We start from the raw sequence: 14,632 nt of genomic DNA on the forward strand, positions 1-14,632 counted from the left end.
GAGGTTTATCCAACACAAGAAATCTTTCTGAGGTTTGGCAAAGCTTAAATAACTTTATTCCTTTGGATATTTTGTGCATCTCTACATTTCCTGGTATTCTCATGTTTTTTAAGCTAATAGAGTAATTATCCAATAGGCAGTCCATGCAGCAGAAATACTATCATTTACAACTGCTGTGCTGTAAATTTGTTCTTTCCTCTCTCTATTGTATTCATTGGACTTCTCAATTTATTCTTATTTTGGACTAAAATGTTGTTAATTTCAAAGGCAAGGGAAAACTTAATTCCTTGTGCTGCGCATACTAGCTAAACATTTCTTATGAGGCCTGTTTATCAGCAATCTCATGATACCGTTTAATTAAAGCCTTATAGTAAAGGTCTCTCCTAGTTGGGTGTTTTAAATATGGATTGAAATGTCTAAATGTAGGCAACCAAGTTTTAAAAGTTTGGCCAAACTATGAATTTAGTATTCCCAGAAACAAAGCGATAACCTAAGAGTAAAATGCCATGGTTGCAGATGTATAGAATTTTTATTATTTGAATTGAAATGTTACTTAAAATACAAAAGAAAGAAGACCTAAGAAGTGTTTATAATGTTTAATTACCAGGATATTTAAAAAATGGAATTTCAGCAGCTATTATTATAAATGAGTTATGAATTTATGGAAAGAAAAATGTCATTTTTAGTTTCTTTGAGAAACTTTATTTATTTCTGTAATCACATGGATGAGACCATGCTCAGAACCTAAAAGTCTGAGCCAATCTAGGTTAAATCAACTATATAGAAAATAAATACAAAAAACTTTATTGAAGGAACATCAAATGTTCCAGCAAAACCAAGGAAATATCACATGTAGGTTGCCAGGCCCAGTAACTTTTCTTACAGTGTGTACACTTGTAGTTCATGCTGAATTTGTTATACTTCACTCACCTCACCCATGCCTCTGTTGCATTTTATTATCAGGTGGAAGTAGCAAGGCTGAACTTTGCAATTTAAATGTTATATATTTATATTAACTTCATCAAATCGCATGTTAGGCCTGGATGGTGACACCGTGCACATTAATTATGTAACCCATTAAAATGAATGGTGTTAAAGCACCTTTAGGGCCTAAACCATCAAAGGTAATACCTTAAATACAAAGGGTGCAATAGGCCTCTACACGGGCTACTCCCATTTAACAGACAGGAAACTCTGAACTTCCATGTGCAGAGAGTTTTCTATGACTGCATCCATTGTGGGGCTTAGTACTATGCTGGTAGGCAGTTTAGGAATTAGACCAAGTTGGTCAGATAGAAATAAAGTGATCAAGATAGGGTGTTCCATCTCATGAATGTGGCCTCCTGCTTGGTTCCTAAACCCAGTGAACCCCCATCTAGCCCATGTGATTTGGGAAGCAATGATTCCATAAAGAACACCTGCCTAAGTATCATAGAATCATAGAATATCAGGGTTGGAAGGGACCTGAGGAGGTCATCTAATCCAACACCCTGCTCAAAGCAGGACCAATCCCCAACTAAATCATCCTGGCCAGGGCTTTGTCAAACCTGACCTTAAAAACCTGACCTGACCTTCCTCTAAGGAAGGAGATTCCACCACCTCCCTAAGTAACACATTCCAGTGTTTCACCACCCTCCTAGTGAAAAAGTTTTTCCTAATATCCAACCTAAACCTCCCCCACTGCAACTTGAGACCATTACTCCTTGTTCTGTCATCTGGTACCACTGAGAACAGTCTAGATCCATCTTCTTTGGAACCCCCTTTCAGGTAGCTGAAAGCAGCTTTCAAATCCCCCCTCATTCTTCTCTTCTGCAGACTAAATAATCCCAGTTCCCTCAGCCTTGCCTCATGAGTCATGTTCTCCAGCACCTAATAATTTTTGTTGCCCTCTGCTGGACACTTTCCAACTTTTCCACATCCTTCTTGTAGTGTGGGGCCCAAAACTGGACACAGTACTCCAGATGAGGCCTCACCAATGCCTAATAGAGGGGAATGATCAAGTCCCTCGATCTGCTGGCAATGCTCCTACTTATACATCCCAAAATGCCATTGGCCTTCTTGGCAACAAGGGCACACTGTTGACTCATATCCAGCTTCTCATCCACTGTAACCCGTAGGTCCTTTTCTGCAGAACTGCTGCCTAGTCACTCGGTCCCTAGTCTGTAGCGGTGCATGGGATTCTTCCATCCTAAGTGCAGGATTCTGCACTTGTCCTTGTTGAACCTCATCAGATTTCTTTTGGCCCAATCCTCTAATTTGTCTAGGTCCCTCTGTATCCTATCCCTACCCTCCAGCGTATCTACCACTCCTCCCAGTTTAGTGTCATCTGTAAACTTGCTGAGGGTGCAATTCACACCATCCTCCAGATCATTTATGAAGATATTGAATAAAAACGGCCCCAGGACTGAGCTTTGGGGCACTCCGCTTGATACTGGCTGCCAACTAGACATGGAGCCATTGATCACTACCCATTGAGCCCGATGATCTAGCCAACTTTCTTTCCACCTTATAGTCCATTCATCCAGCCCATACTTCTTTAACTTGCTGGCAAGAATACTGTGGGAGATCATATCAAAAGCTTTGCTAAAGTCAAGGAATAACACGTCCACTGCTTTCCCCTCATCCACAGAGACAGTTATCTCATCATAGAAGACAATTAGGTTAGTCCGGCATGACTTGCCCTTGGTGAATCCATGCTGACTCTTCCTGATCACTTTCCTCTCCGCGAAGTGCTTCAAAATTGATTGCTTGAGGACCTGCTCCATGATTTTTCCAGGGACTGAGGTGAGGCTGACTGGCCTGTGGTTCCCCAGATCCTCCTTCTTCCCTCTTTTAAAGATGGTCCACCCCTTTCCACACTATAAAACCCAAATGCTGTGGAGGCCCCATAGAAGCATTTCTGCAGTTAATAAAAAAGATAAATGATGGCCTTGAGGGCAGCACTCTTTCATTCGCTAGTTCCATTGGATTCTCCTCCCATCTTCCCACTGAGGAAGAGGGATTGATCCATCTAATTCTGTTTATCACAATAACAGGTTCCATTGATGTACATGGTACATCCCACCTAGGTCCTTAGAATAGTATTTATTGCTATAGAAAAACCAAGACAAATGTGGAAGTGGAGGCCACATCTACAACTTTACTTTCAGATAAAATTAAATATCTCAGCCATTTCACATTTTTTTTTAAAATACCAAAACCAATTAGAGCATATCAAGGGCTACATCTGCATTTTAAAACTTCAGCCATTCTATTCAGCTTTCCCATGAATGTCAGAAACAGGGGGTGAGGGGGGTGAGGAGAAGCATTGTGGAAACTTTTCTACAAAAACAAGCAAGCTCAGTTTTGCTCTGCGGTTAAGACCACCCATGGTAGCCTTGTTTCAATCCTTAGGTTTGTTGAAGATTAGACAGGGTGTTCACAGTCAGGGGCCCTTGGGCCAACTGGAGTTCTTTACCATGCAGGACATGTTGCAAGACCTATCTCTTTGGGGCCTGTCCTTGGTCACTTGGAGCCTGCCAGATGTCTCTTGCTTTGTGGGTCATCTGCCTCCTTTTTACTCATAGAATCATAGAATATCAGGGTTGGAAGGGACCCCTGAAGGTCATCTAGTCCAACCCCCTGCTCGAAGCAGGACCAATTCCCAGTTAAATCATTCCAGCCAGGGCTTTGTCAAGCCTGACCTTAAAAACCTCTAAGGAAGGAGATTCTACCACCTCCCTAGGTAACGCATTCCAGTGTTTCACCACCCTCTTAGTGAAAAAGTTTTTCCTAATATCCAATCTAAACCTCCCCCACTGCAACTTGAGACCATTACTGCTCGTTCTGTCATCTGCTACCATTGAGAACAGTCTAGAGCCATCCTCTTTGGAACCCCCTTTCAGGTAGTTGAAAGCAGCTATCAAATCCCCCCTCATTCTTCTCTTCTGCAGGCTAAACAATCCCAGCTCCCTCAGCCTCCCCTCATAAGTCATGTGTTCTAGACCCCTAATCATTTTTGTTGCCCTTCGCTGGACTCTCTCCAATTTATCCACATCCTTCTTGTAGTGTGGGGCCCAAAACTGGACACAGTACTCCAGATGAGGCCTCACCAATGTTGAATAGAGGGGAACGATCACGTCCCTCGATCTGCTCGCTATGCCCCTACTTATACATCCCAAAATGCCATTGGCCTTCTTGGCAACAAGGGCACACTGCTGACTCATATCCAGCTTCTCGTCCACTGTCACCCCTAGGTCCTTTTCCGCAGAACTGCTGCCTAGCCATTCGGTCCCTAGTCTGTAGCGGTGCATTGGATTCTTCCATCCTAAGTGCAGGACCCTGCACTTATCCTTATTGAACCTCATCAGATTTCTTTTGGCCCAATCCTCCAATTTGTCTAGGTCCTTCTGTATCCTATCCCTCCCCTCCAGCGTATCTACCACTCCTCCCAGTTTAGTATCATCCGCAAATTTGCTGAGAGTGCAATCCACACCATCCTCCAGATCATTTATGAAGATATTGAACAAAACCAGCCCCAGGACTGACCCTTGGGGCACTCCACTTGATACCGGCTGCCAACTAGACATGGAGCCATTGATCACTACCCGTTGAGCCTGACAATCTAGCCAGCTTTCTACCCACCTTATAGTGCATTCATCCAGCCCATACTTCCTTAACTTGCTGACAAGAATACTGTGGGAGACCGTGTCAAAAGCTTTGCTAAAGTCAAGAAACAATACATCCACTGCTTTCCCTTCATCCACAGAACCAGTAATCTCATCATAAAAGGCGATTAGATTAGTCAGGCATGACCTTCCCTTGGTGAATCCATGCTGGCTGTTCCTGATCACTTTCCTCTCATGCAAGTGCATCAGGATTGATTCTTTGAGGACCTGCTCCATGATTTTTCCAGGGACTGAGGTGAGGCTGACTGGCCTATAGTTCCCAGGATCCTCCTTCTTCCCTTTTTTAAAGATTGGCACTACATTAGCCTTTTTCCAGTCATCCGGGACTTCCCCGGTTCGCCACGAGTTTTCAAAGATAATGGCCAATGGCTCTGCAATCACAGCTGCCAATTCCTTCAGCACTCTCGGATGCAACTCGTCCGGCCCCATGGACTTGTGCACGTCCAGCTTTTCTAAATAGTCCCTAACCACCTCTATCTCCACAGAGGGCTGGCCATCTCTTCCCCATTTTGTGATGCCCAGTGCAGCAGTCTGGGAGCTGACCTTGTACTTGTATCAGTTGGGAACTGGGGCAGATTAATTGAGAGTCGCTGGGTTTCCCTGTGTCAGAGGGAACCTTGGCACCATGGTTTCCAGTTGCCCGTGTACATTATCTGATTGTGACTCTGAATGGTTTTTTGTGTTTTTGAATATATTGTATCACCGATTTGTTGCTCTGTGACAAACATAGGACAGAAACTCAGCTGGGGCGAATCAGCATAAAGATTCAGCTAAGCACCTGATTCAGATGGATTGCATCAGTAAATGATAGTAGGTAAATATACATACATACATACGATCACACTGAAATTTAGTGTTGTGTCTTGTATTGGGGAAAAGATTAAACACTCCCAATACTGCTACCATCCAGCAGCAGTAAGGGTACTTTTTTTTAATATGGGAGACAAAAGCTGGCATGAGGTACAACAAAAATTATTAATGTGCTATTCCTGCATGAACCCACAAATGAAAAGAAACTAAAAATAATTTATAACTGGAAAAAATATTTTACCTTAAATATTTTAGATATTCCAATAAATAGCATAAATTTCATAAGTAATATGTGCACAGATTTTAACACAAAAAATGCACAAAAACAGTAGTAACTAATGATAGCATAGCTCCAAAAATGGCTTTCAAATAAGATCAAAGATTCATAGATTTTAAATGCAGAAGGGACAGTTATGATCACACAGACTGACGTCCTGCATATCACAAGCCAAAGAACCTCACCCAGTAATTTCTGCACCAAGCCCATAACTTCTGTTGTGGTTACAGCATATGTTTTAGAAAGAGGTCCAGTCTTGATTTAAAGAATAGACGTGTTGGAGAATCCACCACATCCCTAGGTAAGGTGGTCCAATGATAAATGACCATTACTGTCAAAATTGTGTGCATTTTTTTCTAGCCAGAATTTTGTCTAGCTTCAGCTTCCAACCGTTATATCTCATTATGCCTTTTTCTGATAAATTAAAGAGACATCTACCAGCAGAAATATCTTCCCCAAAGATGTTTGTCTTATTATTGCTTTTTCAGCTTTGGCTTCAGAACGATCAGGAGTTATTCATCAGTGATGAGAAGTTATAAGAAAAAAACAAAATGCTTTTAAAAATCATGGCCTTGACCTTTTCAGAATATCTGCTTAAATTTAGTTATAAAAAGACAATTCCAAACTAGAAAAATCACAAGGAACTGTGTGTAGATATTAAAGAGTATTTTTGCATCAAACAATTTCCTAGTATATAATCATGCAATTATTTAAGTGATAAAGTTTTAAGTCAGCACATGTCTGTAACTTCCTTAGACACTTTCTATTAAAATAAAATTCCCTAAAACACGTAACTCCGCTTTATATCCACCTCATTTCCCAGAATAATTAAGGCTTAGTCATTCTTAATAATATTACACAGGTAGGAACATAGCCCTGGTTTACAGTTACAAAGGTGGCGCTGGATAACACTGCCAGACTGAGTTTATAGGACAAGTTAACTTTCCAAAAAAAGTTCTATCCTTGCATTAGGTAACAAAAGACGTTGGAAATTAAACGTTAGAGCACTAGAGGGTCTAAAGCCAGAATCTTGGTGCAAATCAACATAGCTCTGCAGTAAGGCAACACCAGCTGAAGACCTGGCCCTAAATGTCTGTGGCATAGTTCTAGTAGTGAGAGTAGAACTGTACCATTATTTTAATATATTAAAGAATATAAAACCATCTCAACAGGGTTATTCTTATCATTTACATGTTTTGGTCAACTCTACAAAGAGGCACATCATTTTTTTCTGGATTCTGCACTGGCGTATGGGCCTGCCTACATAGATCCCTCTGTAGGACCAGGACCTTGGTGTGTGACAATCTCAAAGGCAATTTTCCATGCAGATTTTCAGATGAAGGTTTCTGATGGCCTCCCGGTTTCTTTCATGGTTCCCATTCACTTTAGATAAGCTTCAGGATAGTGGCTCAATGCTGATATATGCCATTTTTGCAAATGTTTCCACACGGATCTAGTCTTTCATCTGTAGACTAATAATTTGTAATCAGTGTGCCATTCATAATTAAGTAACCTCTGCTCTTCATTGTTCTGCTAATTAATTATTGTTGATTGGTTTGACTTGCTGCACATGGTTACCAAGCATGATCAAAGAACATTCAAGATTAATCTGCTAAACTAGATGTCAGACTAGTAAATTCTTCTGTGCTATTATGAAGATTTTTCTCCCTCAATAAAGGCCTGTCAGAGAATAATGGCTTAGATATACCTCTGACAGGTCAGTCCAAAGGTCACTCCCTGGAAACATGTACATATTTATGCAACAAAGCATGATGCCTCATTTATAGCCATTTTATAATTCCAAGTGAACTCTTCATGAATTTTAATAATGTTAATTTAATAAAAAAGACGATTCACGTTGATTGCCTTTGGAGACAGGTGCAGAAGGAATTTATACATTATAATGTTGTTACATTTGGATTCTTCACGGATCTACAGGAATATGCAGTAACTCAATGAGCACAATGTTATGAGTTTCTCATTATATGCTAGGGTAATGACTGTACTTTACTCTTTTCATTCTCTTGAATCAGTTCTCACTTCCGTTATTTTTATAACCTTTGTTTCCAGGACTGACTATTTTTATTGTTCCTTTAACTTGCTGTAGGCAATTTTATAGGCTTGTAGTGTCTCAGTGCCATAAACATGAGCTACTTCTAATTAATTACATCCATATTCATTTTACAGTCAGAATTTTAAACTCTCTTGCATAATTTTATTGATTGCTTTGATTATTATTATTATTATTGTTATTATTATTATTATTATTATTTTCTTTTCACCACAGCTCTCCAATGACCATGCAGTAAACTCTGACATTCAGATATTTTTATGTAGAATGTTACCACACAGAAGTCCTTACATGTGAAGATTACAGTCAATGACCATCATCTTTTTTGGAAATCACACTTGCAGAAGATCAATGGCTTTAGAGTAAATCTCAATGTTCCAGTTACATATCATATCAGTGCATTATAAACAATGTAATATTTTGTAGCTCCTGTCTATTTAGTACATTAATAAGTTGGTAAGTAAAGTTCTGTTAGGATGGAACACTTAACTATTTGACAATTTATTACTAGACTGAACGATTCATATAAAAAAAGTAACTCATGAATTTAGGTCCTTTCCATGTTTCTGAAGTATTTATGAAACTATTTCATTTTTAAAATATTTGTTATTCAAAACCATTCAACAAATATTTTATGCGAGTGAATTACTCATAAATAAATTGTTGAGATGTATGCTTCAGGTGTTTGCTATTTGCAGTTTGTCACCCAAGTTGTGTAGTTTTATTCTTGCTTTCGGACCTTTCAAGATGACCATCTGAACATACAGAGTACAAATTGTAATGCAAACACCATTAGCACGAGTATTGACTTTCTCTTTCTAATCCTTGTGAACAAAAACTCACTCATACGAATGCTTGTGGAGAGTGAGTAAAAGAGGTTGCAAATGTTGTCTAGTTGAAGTGTTAATTCAAATGAAAACATGCCGTTCTCTTTGTAGTATTTGCCCAATCTGACTCATTACCCTCAAAGATTTAATTTGTAATTCGGACTTCATGTATTCATTACAACCTGGCCATGGAAAGAAAAACTTAGGATTAATATATTGTTTTAAAAATTCTGTTTATAACCTGAATGGTCTAGATGCTATGGTTACTGGTTCATCAGGGATGGTCCATAGATAGATTTAAAATACTACTATTTTATGTAATCTGTCATCTACTACATTTTGGGGTGTTGTGGGGACTGATGCTGGTGAAGTCAGCCTGTTATATCTGGATCTGTCAAGGTGGGTAGTCACTTGATTGTGTCTTCAACTTCAGTACCATTTTTCTACACCTTTCTAAAGGAATTTCTGCATATAGATATTTTATGATTCTAAAAATATCCCATTTCCCCCCCTAATAATTTCTACATAAAGGCATATGTATGTTCTATATCAATAAAACATATTTTTGAAACCTCAGCATATGCAATAGGTAAGTTAATTGGTAAAATTGTTTGAATTTTCTCTTTTTAATGTAAGGGGGGGTCTGTTGACTTAAAGGTTTGTTAATGGTCTTATAACACCATATTCCTTAAGAGCCTAAGGTCACTGTTTCAAATCAAGTTATGTTGATATTGACTGAACATAAAAACCATCTAATGGCATTTATGTAGCCTTCAGGAAAAGAGCTGGCGGTTTCTTTAAGGTTGCTGGTTTATGGCAGTGAGCTATTTAGTTAGACATTCCAGACTACACATGAAGTAGATTTAATTTTTCTTTAAAACTGGGGTGTGCTGTGTCTTGCTCCGTTGACTTGAAAACACTACCTGATTGAGATGCACAAATGCTAAGCCGGTCTCTTCTCATACCAGTCTATAATCCGTGATTCTACTAAAAGAATCAGCACATTCTAAAATTAGCAAAAGAGCAAGATCATGCCTTGATTTATATTTCCACAGGCCATAGAATTAAATGTTCCAAGAGTAGTAGATGGTTTCCTGTAAATGTGCAAGCTGAACTAAAATCATTTTGCACCTGAACTTTTTCATACATGTCAGCAGATTGCTGCAGCTTCCTTTAAGACAAAAGAAAAAGCAGAGCAGCTGAAAATAATTAATATTGAACTTGACACATCAAAAATGTAATTTGTCACTTGTGATTAAAGCCTGTATCGTTAGTTCTATTTTTACATCCTTCATGACTCTCCCTTAGCTATCGTTAGGCTCCACATGGTTAGAGTTTAGCCTGACCTTTGACCTATCACCAGATACAAAACAATCGGTTGCTGCAAAATTGGAGACCAAAGTAGCCAACAACAGTGTAGATCAACAATTTTAACCTTCATTAATATAATAATGACCCTCTTGGATATGTGGGGTGTCATCTTTGATCTCTGAAGTTCACTTAAAAGGGCAATATTTTAAATGTAAAGATCCTGAAAAAGTAATGCTCAAACATGGTTAAAAACAATAGAACTTCAGCATTCAATAGTTTAAAATTAAGATCAGTATAACTATTTTTCTCTTTATCAGCTCCATTTGTTTGTTTTTATGTAATGAAACTCGCTAGACTCTGTATATAGGGAAGAACTTTGGCCATTTAAATCATAGTAAAATGGTCTGATCTTAAAAGCAAAGACAATGGAAATGGTATTTTAATGTGTCCAAGGAATTTCTGCTCTGTGATTCTGCTCAAACTGAGGAATGGAGAACCCTGGTTTTGCAAACTGTCTGTTTTTCATTCTTCTCTGAAACTTTCCAAAAGGTTACTGACTCCACCACAACTGTGGTAGCTGCTCATATTCAGAGCGCAATGAATTTAAGAGCCTCTGTCATGCTATCATTGTTCCCTCCCATTCTGAAACCAGTTTGCAATACTGTATATAATCTGAAACAATACAGAAAGTAAAATACCATCAATGAGTGTTGCTCCTATGTCAGCAGGACCTTTTTTCAATAAAGACTTGTGTAACTGAAAATGGCTCTCTTCTTTCTGGGTAACCGTAAGTAGTATATTTTTGGAAGCAAAACATTGTGCACTGTTTTCCCTCAGAGCACAACTTTGAGAAAGGTTCAGACTACAGTATAGATTAAGCCACATAAATGGTGCTTAGACAACTTTTAAGTGTCTGAGCTAAATCCACAGAAGTGAAGAAATGAGATGAAAATTTTATACTTAGCTCATCTTTGCCCTTTGGATGAGAGGTAAAACTCTAGCTCCGGACCAGTTGTGGTTGTTAAAGATCCCCTCTCATGTTTCACATGAATAAAATGCCTAAGCCAAATCCCAGCTGGGGTTTTGCTACATACAATTCTCCTGTACTTTCAAGTGAAGAACTTACTCTACACTTTCCCTTTTAATTAAACCCATGTTGTGCAGTGTGTATATAGTTACAGATGTCCCACTGCTGAGGAAGGTTTAGTGTGTGAAATGATTCCTATTATAAATACAGTGTGACTCCAAAGCACTTGTGTGCATAGGACTATATTATTTTAACGGGGACACCACCAGCTTCCTCTTAGCACAATTAACTGTCAGTGAAAATCATAGCACTTAGGCATTTAGATACTTGATTATCAGGGCCTGTAATTTCTGGTGCAAACTTGAACTCTCAAAATAGGAAACAGTTGCTGAAAGTCAGAACCACAGTCTGTAAATTGATACTTTCCATATATGCAGGGCTTGATTCTCCGCTCCTATTGAGTTTAGAGAAGTTACTCCTCCTTTAGGCCTGATTAGGATCGGCGGGTGGTGATCGATCTATTGGAGATCAATTTATCGTGTCTCATCTAGAAGTGATAAATCGATCCCCAAACACGATCCCCGTCGACTCCGGAACTCCAGCTAGTGAGAGGCAGAAGCGGAGTCAATGGGGGAGTGGCAGCGGCCAGGTAGGTTGACCTAAGATATGCTGACTTCAGCTACGCTGTTTGCATAGCTGAAGTTGCGTATCTTAGGTTGACCCCCCCACACACCCTCAGTGTAGACCAGGGCTAAGGTGTAATGTTCAATTTATATAATTAAGTCCAGAAGGAAACATTAGATCATCTACTCTGACTTCCTACAAGCTATTAATTTTCACCCCTATACTGAGCCCAATAACTTGTGTTTCACTAAAGTATAACTTGTGTTGACTAAAGCATATTTTCAAGAAAGGCATCCAGTATCCTACAGCAACCTTTTATCAACCAAACTTGTAATCTCATCAAAGAATGAAATCTGCTTTTTTTGCCAAGATTTATTTTCCATAAAACCATATTGAGAATCATTAATTATATTCTTGTCCTATTAATTCTATACCAGTTGAATCCTGTATCATCTTTACTACTATTATTCATGAGATGATGCCAGGCGAACCAGCAAGAGTTACCCAGATTACCGGCTTGCACGTTTTTGAATATAAGCACATTAGCACTCTTCCTGTCTTCTGAAATTTCCCCAATATTCCATGATGTATTAAAAAATTAGCATAATTGAGCCAGAGATTTCCTCAGCTAATTTTTTTTTTTTTGGTTCTCTTGAGTGCAAGTTAACTGGAGCTTTCTGTTTTAAAAATATTTATCTCTAATAGATTGGCTGCCTAACATCCTTCTTCGTTACTAATGGACTGGAAAGTATTTCATCATATTCATGTGAGAAAAGAACAACAGTCTGATTCATTCCAAATAGAGAAGAGCAATATTATTTGAACTTCTCTGTATCATTATTAACAATATTACTGTTTCCATCTAGCAGTGGGGATATACCATTGCTAAGGTTGTTTTTGTTCTGAACATACTTAAAAAAATACAAAAAGCAAAAAATCCTTCTTATTGTCCTCAGCCATACAAGCCATGGATTTTTCCTACATGTCTTTAAGTTTCCCTTATCAATTTTCTACTCTTCATAACTTCTAATTTATATTGATTGCTGTCCTAGTACCCCTTTTGCCATTTATTTAGTCCCCCCCGACCCCGATTGCTGCCTTTACTTTTGTCACTGAATTAGGACGGGGTTTTTTGAAGAATTGTGTGTGTGTGTAAGTAAATATTACTGGGTGGGACTGCTCATATTGAATGTAATGAGGGCATTATCATTAGTCCCTAGGCAACCACCAGCTTCCAGTTTAATGAATAATACACATTTATCCATCATAATGAGGTTCAAAATATTTCTCATGTTGGGTGCAATACCTTTTCATTTTAGAAAATTATCACCTATAACTTTTAGAAACTAATGATCATTTCACTACTGGCTGCTTGAAACCTCCAGCATATGTCTCCTATATTGAAGTCCATCATAACATAGAAAGAAAAGCTACATGGTATAGACAAGGGTTCTCTGGTATGATTTGGGGAGGCTGTAATATATACAAGTCCCCTACCATTACTACTTGTTGGTATTCACCAGATATCTCCCTCCCATTGTTTTTCACCAGGTCCCTTCTTCTCTCTCTCTCTCTCTCCTCTAGCCAGATTTATCTCCACTCCCATTTATTGACTTAAGTGGCCAAGTTTACAAGAGAGTTCAACACACTTAGTGGCGAGTTCTTTTGAAAATCTGGTCATAAGTGTAACTATAGGGCAGTGATGGGCAACCTGTGGCCCGTGGGCCACAGACGGCCCATCAGAGTAAGCTGATTGTGGGCCGCAAGACATTTTGCTGATGTTGACCCTCCGCAGGCACGCCTCCCCACATCTCCCAGTGGCCACAGTTCACCGTTCCTGGCCAATGGAAGCTGCTAGAAGTGGTGGTCTGCAAGTACGTGCTGGCCGCTGCATCCCGCAGCTCCCATTGGCCAGGAACGGTGAACCATGGCCACTGGGAGCTGCGGGGCGGGGAGGGGGGGAGGGGAGGGGCGTGCCTGCAGACAGTCAGTGTCAGCAAAATGTCTCGCAGACTGCAATCAGATTACCCTGATGGCCCACATGCGGCCTACAGGTCGCAGGTTGCCCACCAGTGCTATAGGGGCTGTTGTGTGCTGAGCACTTCTGAAAATCTGGTCCTTATGGAAGTGGCTTTTTTAAAAATCTGGCCCCAGTCATGGGTGTGAGCACTTGACTATCTGGTCCACAATGGGGATGGTGGCTGCTGTTAAGATGACAAATCTGGTCCTGTTGTTGTTAATAGAAGTTTTGCTAGTGACTTCAGTGGGTCCAACGTAAGTGAGCGGCATGAAAACATATTGATCCTGGCTGCTCTTTCCTGAGTCTGGACAACTTCTGTTCCCATCCCTCTGATGGCTGTCCTGCAAAAGAAGAGAAAACACAAAGAAGAGTACATATGAATGCAACACTCCAAAGTATTTCCAAAACCTTGCAGTCTCATTTTCTTGAAGGACATTTCAGTCTCCTTAACTAGATACACGTATCTCAAGAAATAGCACCAAATAAGGGTTTGGTCCTGCCAGGAACTCTGCATAGGTACACCAAAGCATTGCCAAGATGACTGTGGGCTGGGGCGAGGTGGGTGGTCGGAGAGTGGGGGGTGGGACGAGAGGGCATCTGGGTTCTCCACACATTCTCCCTGGCTGTGTGGAGGGTTCCTCCTTGAGAGGTGGGGCCTTGGGTTGACCCCGATGGTGGGCTGTCATCTTGGGTTGCCCCTTCTGGTATCCACACCAGCTGCTCCTAGCTTTCTTCTTCTCCGCCACCTCCACCCATTTGGTTCCGATCTCCCCCGCCTCGTTTACAGTTTTGGGCTTCCTGCCTAGGATGTACCTTTCTATTTCCTTAGGAACAGCCTCTGAGAACTGCTCCATTTGCATTAGGAGAGACAGATCTTCCCGAGATTTAACGTTTGCTCCTGATACCCAGACATCCCAATTTTTTCCAGTGTGGTAGGCGTGCCGGAAAAATTCCACATCTGGTTTCCACCTTAGGGCTCTGAACTGCCAATGAGAAGG

Source organism: Eretmochelys imbricata, chromosome 3, assembly GCF_965152235.1.
Source record: "Eretmochelys imbricata isolate rEreImb1 chromosome 3, rEreImb1.hap1, whole genome shotgun sequence".
In the NCBI taxonomy this organism is placed as follows: Eukaryota; Metazoa; Chordata; order Testudines; family Cheloniidae; genus Eretmochelys; species Eretmochelys imbricata.